The 10,999-nt window shown below is 42.6% G+C and overlaps 3 non-coding genes across 3 annotated transcripts; all 3 read left to right on the forward strand.

Annotated features, from left to right (window-relative positions):
• The first annotated feature begins 960 nt into the window (after positions 1-960).
• LOC147087748 (U1 spliceosomal RNA) lies at positions 961-1,125 on the forward strand. The gene has a single exon (XR_015075503.1). It is a non-coding gene; the product is annotated as a U1 spliceosomal RNA (small nuclear RNA).
• A 4,893-nt stretch (positions 1,126-6,018) lies between these two features.
• Positions 6,019-6,182, forward strand: LOC147087749 (U1 spliceosomal RNA). Its single transcript, XR_015075573.1, has one exon. It is a non-coding gene; the product is annotated as a U1 spliceosomal RNA (small nuclear RNA).
• Positions 6,183-9,401: 3,219 nt separating this feature from the next.
• LOC147087750 (U1 spliceosomal RNA) lies at positions 9,402-9,560 on the forward strand. The gene has a single exon (XR_015075464.1). It is a non-coding gene; the product is annotated as a U1 spliceosomal RNA (small nuclear RNA).
• Positions 9,561-10,999: the final 1,439 nt, after the last annotated feature.

Consider the following 10,999-nt stretch of genomic DNA (forward strand, 5'->3'; position numbering starts at 1 on the left):
TATGCCTTTTTAACCACCTTATCTACCTGTTCTAAACAACCTTTCATCATAGGGCAGCCCTTTGATGTTGTTTGCAAAGGAAAATGCCACAGTTCTTAAAAGGTCCTGGTGATATTCCCTGCTGCAGGACATCATTTTGATTTAAAGAAAGACTGAAGCGGAACAGGAGAATGCCTTATTGGAAGCAATGACCATGCTGGAGGAAGTTGGGTTTGCTGCACTGTTGGCTCGAATACTTCAATATTTCCAGTGACTCCCTTACATATAACAACATTAAGAAACATTTATTTTCCACCTCCGTCTCTCAGCTCTGAATGTGGCTTTTCCTTATATCATTTAATCACTATGAGGACAATGATCAGACTGAAAATAAAGAGAAAGATTGCAAACAACAACAAATTTTATTTCTATAGCGTCTTTAACGTAGTAAAAAAGTAAATAAGACAAAAAATGTGAAACCCGCTTAAAAAAAAGAAGGTAGGTTTATTGGTGTAATATTGCAACCACAGTGAGTGAATGTGACAAGTGATGAAGTCTTGCTGGGCCAGAACCTCACTATGTCCCTTTCGGTCCTTATGGGCAAAACCTGAAAATTGCTTTTTCAAACACACCAGATTCCGAATTATGGTTCATATGAAGATATGACAAACATTTACTTCAGATGCAATAAATATAAGGAGAGACTTATTTCCAGAAAACATTCTGCAGCCGTAAGAAAGTTAGTGAGTGAGCGTTTGTTTCATTTTAAGGGAAATGAGCGAATTTGCATTGCCGGCTCTGCATTATTGCAGCGTTTTGTCAAAGGGCACAGCATTATATATTGCAATATTTTAGCAGAATCGACAGGAGAAAACAGCAGCACTTTCTGAATGAATGGACATTGTGATTTAAAAAAAGGAGTCGTTGAGCCGGTAAGAGGCAGTGGAAGATGTGGCGAGGCAGTGTGTGCACCTGGAAAACTTACTTACCTGGCAGGGGAGAAACCATGATCAAGAAGGTAGTTTTGCCAGGGTGAGGTTAGCTCATTGTACTTCGGGTGTACTGACGCCTGTGATGTCCCCAAATGCGGGATACTCGACTGCAAAATTTCTGATAGCCGGGCACTGCGTTCGCGCTCTTCACTGGCTTTACAATTGAAGTTAGATTTTTCAACTGACCTCTCAAATGCACAGTTATTTTGCTTTCAATCCTAACTTTGCTTTATTCCCGATAGAGGGAGCTGTGACACAAAACGGCCTTTCTCCAAAACACAGCGTATTCAAATTGACTCATAAGCGATTCCCAAAGCTCACATTTCAATTTCTCTCTACGCTCACGTTGATACTTATCCTGACAACTGAGAAATTACATATTTTGCACAAAATATCTAAAATTATTTACACTTACAAGTCCACACCGCTTACAACCAGATTTTCGAAGCTGCCTGCCAACTCTGCACTTTGGCAAAATGTTTAACCTTGTTAACTGCAGAAACATTGATACAGCACAGAACCAGGTCCATCGTATCTCTGCTGGCTCTTTCAAACGGCTATCCAATTAATTATAATCCTCTGTTCTTTCACCAATTCCCTGCAAAAATTTTACATTCAAATATTATCCAGATTACCTTTTCAACATTACTATCAGTTTGCTTCAACCACCCTTTCCGGCAGAGCATTGCAGGCACTCACAACAATTTTCTGCATCACTTTTTTTCACCTTCTCGAGGGGGAGGCGGGGAAACATCCTACTGGTTCTTTTGCAACTTTTCTTAAATATGTTGCCCCTGTAACTGACACTGGAAACAGTTTCACTATATTGACTTGTTATCTTATATTTATATAGCACCATTAATGCAGTAAAACATCCGAAGGCACTCCACAGGAGCATTATCAAACAAAATTTCACACTGCCGCATAAGAAGATATTAGGACAGCAAAACAGAAAATGCTGGAAATACTCAGCAGGTCAGGCAGCATCTGTGGAGAGAGAAAAACAGAGTTAATGTTTCAGGTCGATGACCCTTCGTCAGAACCGCATTACTGTTTAATTCACTGCCACTACTCTTTTAAGAATGCCCACATTGCTGAAGTTCTGCATCTTCTCTCCAACAACTCTGTTACTCTCTCCACAGATGCTGCCTTACTTGCTGTGTATGTGCAGGATTTTCGGATTTCATTTCAGATTTCCAACAGCCACAGTATTTTGCTTTTGTACTTGAGATATTAGGACAGATGACCAAAAGCTTGATCGATATGTTAGGCTTTAAGGAGCGCCTTAAAGGAGGAGAGACAGAGAAGTGGCGCAGCTTTGGGAGGGAATTCCTGATTTTGGGGCTAAGCAGCTGAAAGCACGCCCATCAACGGTGAAGCAAATAAAATAGGAATACGCAAGAGGCCCGAATTGCAGGAGCACAGGGTTCAAAGGCAACATGAGGGAAAATTGTTTCTGTTGCGTGTGGATAACATCTAGCATTCACAGCCTGAAAGGGTGCTGCAGGCAGATTCAATTGTGGCTGACAAAAGGGAATTGGATATGTACCTGAAAGGAAAAAAAATACAGGGTTACAGGCAAAGGGCGGGGGAGTGGGACTAGCTGAAATGCTGTTTCAGAGAGCCGGCACGGTCTCGACAGACCGAATGGCCTTCTTCTGTGCTGCAACCATTCTATTATATGATCTCGGAGATTTGTAGGCAATGGTCCCTCTAATTTGTTTCTTTGGCCCGCCCGACCCCGTCAACGGGCTGTGCGACCTATTCAAAATTCAGCACGTGCATATTTTTTCTCTTTAAGGCTCACCGGATGCACGGGACCTGCAGCGCACTGCGTTTCTGCGCGGCCTTGAAGTGTGTATCCGATGAACATAGGGTCTGATGAAAGGGTGGAACTGAAAAAATCAGTATTTGTAGGGAAATTGTGTTAGGAAAATTGATGGGACTGAAGGCCGATAAATCCCCAGGGCCTGATAATCTACATCCCAGGTAACTTAAGGAAGTGGCCCGAGAAATAGTAGATGCATTGCTGGTCATCTTCCAGAACTCGATAGACTCTGGAATGGTACCCATGGATTGGCGGGTAGCTAATGTTACCGCACTATTCAAAAAAGATGGTAGAGAAAAGGCGGGGAATTATAGACCGGTAAGCTTGACATCGGTAGTGGGGAAAATGCTAGAGTACTTTATAAAATATGTAATAGCAGAGCACTTGGAAAGCAGTGACTGGATCAGACAAAGTCAACATGGATTTACAAAAGGTAAATCATGCTTGACTAAACTACTGGAATTTTTTGAGGAGGTAACTGGTAAAATAGATAAGGGAGAACGAGTGGATGTGGTATATTTGGACTTTCAGAAGGCTTTCGATAAGGTCCCGCATAAGCGATTAGCGTGCAAAATTAAGGCACATGGGATTGGGGGCAAGGTATTGACTTGGATAGAGAACTGGTTGGCGGACAGAAAGCAAAGATTTGGAATAAATGGGACGTTTTCCGAGTGGCAGGCAGTGACTAGTGGGGTACCGCAAGGTTTGGTCCTAGGACCCCAGCTGTTTACAATATATATTAATGATCTGGACGAGGGAATTGGATGTAATATCTCCAAATTTGCAGACGACACAAAGCTGGGGGGGAGGGTATGCTGTGAGGAGGATGTCGTGAAACTCCAGCACGATTTGGACAGGCTGGGTGATTGGGCAGAAACATGGCAAATGCACTATAATGTGGATAAATGTGAGGTTATCAACTTTGGTGGCAAAAACAGGAAGGCAGATTAATATTTGAATGGTAATAGATTGGGAGAAGGGGAAGTGCAAAGAGACCTGGGTGTTCTTGTACACCAGTCGCTGAAGGTAAGCATGCAGGTGCAGCAGGTGGTTAAGAAGGCAAATGGTATGTTGGCCTTCGTAGCAAGAGGGTTCGAGCACAAGAACAACGATGTCTTGCTGCAGTTGTGCAGGGCCTTGGTGAGACCACACCTTGAGTATTGTGTGCAGTTTTGATCGCCTTACCTGAGGAAGGACGTGCTTGCCATGGAAGGAGTGCAGCGAAGATTCACCAGGCTGATACCTGGGATGGCAGGAATGACGTATGAGGAGAGATTGTGTCGATTGGGCTTATACTCACTGGAGTTTAGAAGATTGAGAGGGTATCTCATCGAAAACTATAAAATTCTGTCAGGCCTGGACAGACTAGATGCAGGAAGGATGTTTCTGATGGCCGGGGAGTCCAGAACCACAGGTCATAGTCTAAGGATAAGGGGTAAGCCATTTAGGACTGAAATGTGGAGGAATTTCTTCACCCAGAGAGTGGTGAACCTGTGGAATTCTCTGCCACAGAGGGCGGTGGAGGCCAGTTCATTAATTATATTCAAGAAAGAGTTGGATATATTTCTTAAGTCTAAAGTGATCAAGGGATATGGGGAGAAGGCAGGGACCGGGTCCTGAATTTGGATGATCAGCCATGATCTAATTGAATGGCGGAGCAGGCTCGAAGGGCCAAAAGGCCTACTGCTACTCCTATCTTCCATGTATGTATCTATGTATGTATTGGTTGTAGTGTGTATTGGTTGGAGGTTACAGGGAAAGGGAGGGGCGAGCCCGTGGAGGGATTTGAAAACAAGAGAATTTTAAAATCGAGGCGTTGCTGGACCGTGACCCAGTGCAGGTGAGCGAGCACAGGGGGTGATGGGTGAGCGAGACTTGGTGTGAGTCCCGATACGGGCAGCAGGATTTTTGGAGAGGTAACCCTTTTCTGTTACTTCTTTATGTATTGATGAATGCGTGTGGTTAGAGCCATGTGGCCCATTGAGCCGTAATAATCTATCTATCGCAGCCTTGAATATACTCAAACACTCAGAATTCACAACCCTCTGAGTCAGTGAATTCCAAAGATGCACAACCCTCTGAGTGGAGAAATTCCTCCTCATCTCAGTCTTAAATGGCCTAACCCTTATCCTGAGTCTATGCCCCCAAGTTTTAGGCACTCCAGCCAAGGGTAACAACCTCTCAGCATCTACCCTTTCAATCCCTTTCAGAATCTTGTCTGGTTCAATGAGATCACCTCTCATTCTTCTAAACTCCCGTGAGTATATCACCATCTCTCATCATAGGACAGCCCTCTCATGTTGTATGCTCAGGAAGACGCCACGGTTATTCGAATGTCCTGGTGATAGCCCCTGCTACATGACATCATTTTGATTTCAGGCAAGACTGAAAAGGAACAGGAGAAAGCCTTACTGCAAGCACTGACCATGCTGGAGGAAGTTAGGATTGCTGCACTGTTGGCTCGAATACTTCAATATTTCCGGTGTCTCCCTTACATATAACAACATAAAGGGACATTTATTATCCACCTCCGTCCCTAAGCTCTTAATGTGGCTTTTCCTTATATCATTTAATCAGTATGATTATAATGAATGATCATACTGAAAGAGTGAGAAAGATTGCAAACGACAACAACAACTTGTATTTATATAGCGCTTTAACATAGTTAAAACGTCCCAAGACACTTCACAGGACTAGAATAAGAAACAATGTGAAACACACTCAAACAGAAGGAGGTAGGTTTATTGGTGAAACATTTCAACCACAGCGAGTGAATGTGACAAGTCATGAAGACTTCATGGGCCAAAACCTCACGTTGTCCCTATCGGTCGTTATGGGCAAAACTTGAAAATTGCTTTTTCAAACACATCAGATTCCGAATTATTGTTCATGTGAAGATAAGACAAACTTCAGATTATTACTTCAGATGCAATACATATAAGGAGAGATTTATTTCCAGATAACTTTCCGTGGCCTGAAGAAAAGTTACTGAGGGAGCGTTCGTTTCCTTTTAATGACAATAGGCAACTATGCATATCCGGCTCTTTGTTATTGCAGAGTTTCGTCAAAGGGTATATCATTATATAATGCAATATTTTAGCAGAATCGACATGAGAAAACAGCAGCACTTTCTGAATGAAGGGGAATTTTGATTTAAAAAATGTGTCACCGAGACAGTAAGAGGCAGTGAATGAAGTGGCGAGCCAATGTATGGAAAGCACCTTTACTTGGCAGTGGAGAGACCATGATTATGAAGGTGGTTCTCCCAGGCTGAGGCTAGTCCATCGTACTTTGGGTGTGCTGACGCATGCGATGTCCTCAAATGCGGGTTACTTGACTGTAAAATTTGTGGTAGTGGTGGACTGCATTCGCGCTCTCTCCTGACTTTACAATTAAAGTTATATTTTCAACTCAGCTCTCAAATGCGCTGTTATTTTGCTTTCAACTTTAACTTTGCTTTATTCCCGACAGAGAGAGTTGTGATGCAAAAGAGCCTTTCTCCAAAACACAGCCTTTTCAAATTGACTCATAAGCGAATCCCAAAATTCACATTTCAATTTCTCTCTACGCTCACGTTGATATTCATCCTTACAACTAATAAATTACATATTTTGCGCAAGAAATCTAAAATTATGCACTTACAAGTCCACACCGCGTACCACCAGATGTTCAAATCTGCCTGACAACTCTGCACTTTGGCAAAATGTTTAACCTTGTTAACTACAGAAACAATGATACAGCACAGAAACACGTCATTCGGCCCATCGTTCCTCTGCTGGCTCTTTCAAAGGGCTATCCAATTAATCATACTCCTCTGTTCTTTCACCAAATCCCTGCAATTATTTTACCTTCAAATATTATCCAAATTACCTTTTCAACATTACTATTCAATTACCTTTAACCACCCTTTAAGGCAGAGCATTGCAGGCACTCACAACAATTTTCTGCATCACTTTTTTCACCTTCTCGAGGGGGAGGTGGGGAAACATCCTACTGGTTCTTCTGCAAATTTTCTTAAATCTGTTGCCCCTGTAAATGACACTGGAAACAGTTTCTCCTTATTGACTTGTTATCTTGTATTTATATGGCACCATTAATGTATTAAAACGTACCAAGCCACTCCACAGGAGCGTTATCAAACAAAATTTCACACCCTGGGTCACAAGAAGATGTTAGGACGTAAAAACAGAAAATGCTGGAAATACTCAGTAGGTCAGGCAGCATCTGTGGAGAGAGAAAAACAGGGTTAACGTTTCAGGTCGATGACCCTTCGTCAGAACTGTATTACAGTTTAATTCACTGCCACTTCACTTTTAAGAATGCCCACGTTGAAGAATTTCTGCTCCTTTCTCGAAAAACTCTGTTACTCACTCCAAAGATGCTGCCTGACTTGCTGTGTATTTGGAGCATTTTGTTTTTTTTTTCAGATTTCCAGCATCCGCAGTATTTTGCTTTTGTATTTGAGATATTAAGGCAGATGACCAAAAGCTTGGTTGAAAAGTTATGTTTTACGAAGCGTCTTAAAGGAGGAGAGACAGAGAAGTGACGCAGTTTCGGGAGGGAATTCCTGATTTTAGTGCCTAGGAAGCTGAAAGCACGCCCGTCAACGGCGAAGAAAATAAAATAGAAATACGCAAGAGGCCCGAATTGCAGGAGCACAGAGATCAAAGGCAACTTGAGGCAAAATTGTTTATGTAGCGTATGGATAGCATCTGGAATTCACTGCCTGAAAGGGTGCTGGAGGCAGATTCAATTGTGGCTTTCAAAAGGGAATTGGATATGGACGTGAAAGGAAAACATTTACAGGGCTACGGGGAAAGGGTGGGGGAGGGAGACTAGCTGAAGTGCTGTTTCGGAGAGCCGGCACAATCTCGGCAGGCCGAATGGCCTCCTTCTGTGCTGCAACCATTCTATTATATGATCTCGGAGAGTTGTAGGCAATGGTCCATCTAATTTATGCTTTGGCCCGCCCGGCCCCGTCAACGGGCTGTGCGACCTATTCAAAAATCAGCACGTGCACGTTTTTTCTCTTTAAATGCCGACTCACCGGATGCACGGGCCCTGCAGCACGCTGCGTTTCTGCGCCGCCTTGAAGTGCCTATTGGTTGTAGTGTGTATTGGTTGGAAGTTACAGGGAAAGTGAGGGGTGAGCCCGTGGAGGGATTTGAACACAAGAGAACTTTAAAATCGAGGCATTGCTGGACCGTGACCCAATGCAGGTGAGGGTGCAGAGGGGGTGATGGGTGAACGAGTCTTGCTGCGAATCACGATATGGGCAGCAGGGTTTTTGGAGAAGTAACACTTTTCTGTTACTTCTTTATGTATTGATAAGTGCGTGTGGTTAGAGCCATGTAGCCCATTGAGCCGTAATAATCTATCTATCTCTGCCTTTAATATACTCAAACACTCAGCATTCTCATCCCTCTGGGGTAGAGAATTGCAAAGATGCACAACCCTCCGAGAGAATAAATTCCTCCTCATCTCAGTCTTAAATGGCCTAACCCTTATCCTGAGTCTATGCCCCCAAATTCTAGGCACTCCAGCCAAGGGAAACAACCTCTCAGCATCTACCCTTTCAATCCCTTTCAGAATCTTGTCTCGTTCAATGAGATCACCTCTCATTCTTCTAAACTCCCGAGAGCATAGGCCCATCACTCATCATAGGACAGCCCTCTCCTGCTGTTTGCTCAGGAAAACTCCACGGTTATTAGAATGTCCTGATGATATTCCCTGCTACAGGACATCTTTTTGGTTTAAGGCAAGACTGAAATGGAACAGGAGAAAGCCTTACTGCAAGCACTGACCATGCTGGAGGAAGTTAGGATTGCTGCACTGTTGCCTCGAATACTTCAATATTTCCAGTGTCTCCGTTACATATAACAACATAAAGGGACATTTATTATCTACCTCCGTCTCTAAGCTGTTAATGTGGCTTTTCCTTATATCATTTAACGACTATGCTTATACTGAATGATCATACTGAAAAGAGTGAGAAAGATTACAAACGACAACAACAACTTGTATTTATATAGAGCCTTTAAAATAGTTAAAACGTCCCAAGACACTTCACAGGACTATTATAAGACAACAATGTGAAACCCGCTTAGACAAAAGAATGTAGGTTTATTGGTGAAACATTTCAACCAGTGTGAGTGAATGTGACAAGTGAGGAAGACTTGATGGGCCAGAACCTCACTATGTCCCTGTCGGTCTTTATGGGCAAAAGTTGAAAATTGCTTTTTCAAACACATCAGATTCTGAATTATTGTTCATGTGAAGATATGACAAATATTTACTGCAGATCCAATACATATAAGGAGAGATTTATTTCCAGAAAACATTCCGTGGCCTGAAGAATAGATACTGAGGGAGCATTCGTTTCCTTTTCAGGGCAACATGCAAATATAAATGCCTGGCTCTTAATTATTGCAGCGTTATGTCAAAGGGTATATCATTATATAATGCAATATTTTAGCAGAATCGACATGAGAAAACAGCAGCACTTCCTGAATGAAGGGGGAATTTTGGTTAAAAAAAATTAATCGTTGAGACGGTAAGAGGCAGTGAATGATGTGGCAAGGCAATGTGTGCCAATGGAAAGCATACTTACCTGGCAGGGGAGAGTGACCATGATCATGAAGGTGATTTTTACAGGACGAGTCTAGCCCATGCATTTCGGGTGTGCTGACGCCTGCGATGTCCTCAAATGCGGGATACTCGACTGCAAAATTTGTGATAGTGAATACTGCGTTCCTGCTCCCCCCTAGCTTTACAATTAAAGTTAGACTTTCAAATAAGTTCTCAAATGCACTGTTATTTTGCGTTCAATGTTAACTTTGCTTTATTCGCGGCAGAGGGAGCTGTGATACAAAAGGGCCTTTCTCCAAAACACAGCCTATTCAAATTGACTCATAAGCGATTCCCAAAGCTCACATTTCAATTTCTCTCTACGTTCACATTGATATACATCCTTACAACTAAGAAATTACATATTTTGCACAAAAAATCAAAAATTATTTACACTTACAAGTCCACACCGCATACAACCCGAATTTCAAATCTGCCTGCCGAATCTGCACTTTGGCAAAATGTTTAACCTTGTTAACTACAGAAACAATGAAACAGCACAGAACCAGGTCATTCTGCCCAACCTACCTCTGCTGCCTCTTTCAAAGGGCTATCCAATTAATCATATTCCTTTGTTCTTTCACTAAATCCCTGCATTTATTTTCCCTTCAAATATTATCCAAATTAACTTTTCCACATTACTATTCAATTTCTTCCACCAACCTTTCAGGCAGAGCATTGCAGGCACTCACAACAATTTGTTGCATCACTTTTCTGCACCTTCTCGAGGGCGAGGCAGGGAAACATCCTACGGGTTTTTTGCAAATTTTCTTAATTCTGATGCCCCTGTAACTGACACTGGAAACAGTTCCTCCTTATTGACTTGTTATCGTGTATTTATATAGCACCATTAATGTAGTAAAGCGTCCCAAGGCACTCCACAGGAGCGTAATCAAACACAATTTCACACCCTGCCGCACAAGAAGTTATTAGGGCATAAAAACAGAAAATGCTGGAAATACTCAGCAGGTCATGCAGCATCTGTGGAGAGAGAAAAACAGGGTTAACTTTTCAGGTCGATGACCCTTCGTCAGAACTGTATTAGTGTTTAATTTACTGCCAGTTCTGTTTTAAGAATGCCCACATTGATGAAGTTCTGCTCTTCTCTCCAACAACTCTGTTACGCTCTCCACAGATGCTGCAGGACTTGCTGTGTATTTGCTGCATTTTCGGTTTTTATTTCAGAATTCCAGCAACCGCAGTATTTTGCTTCTGTATTTCAGATTTTAGGATACATGCCCAAAAGCTTGGTCGAAAAATTAGGTTTTAAGGAGCGTCTTAAAGGAGGAGAGACAGAGAAGTGGCGCAGTTTCGGGAGGGTATTCCTGATTTTAGGGCCTCGGCAGCTGAAAGCACACCCGTCAAAGCTGAAGCAAATAAAATAGGTATACACAAAATAGGAGCACAGAGATCAAAGGCAACATGAGGGGAAATTGTTTATGTATCCTGTGGATAGCATCTGGAATTCACTGCCTGAAAGGGTGCTGCAGGCAGATTCATTTGTGGCTTTCAAAAGGGAATTCGATATGGACCTGAAAGGAAAAAAAATGCAGGGCTACGGGGAAACGGTGGG

The sequence above is a fragment of the Somniosus microcephalus genome, unplaced genomic scaffold, assembly GCF_052327205.1.
Source record: "Somniosus microcephalus isolate GS21.2 unplaced genomic scaffold, FLI_Smic_1.0 unresolved_chr5, whole genome shotgun sequence".
Lineage (NCBI taxonomy): Eukaryota > Metazoa > Chordata > Chondrichthyes > Squaliformes > Somniosidae > Somniosus > Somniosus microcephalus.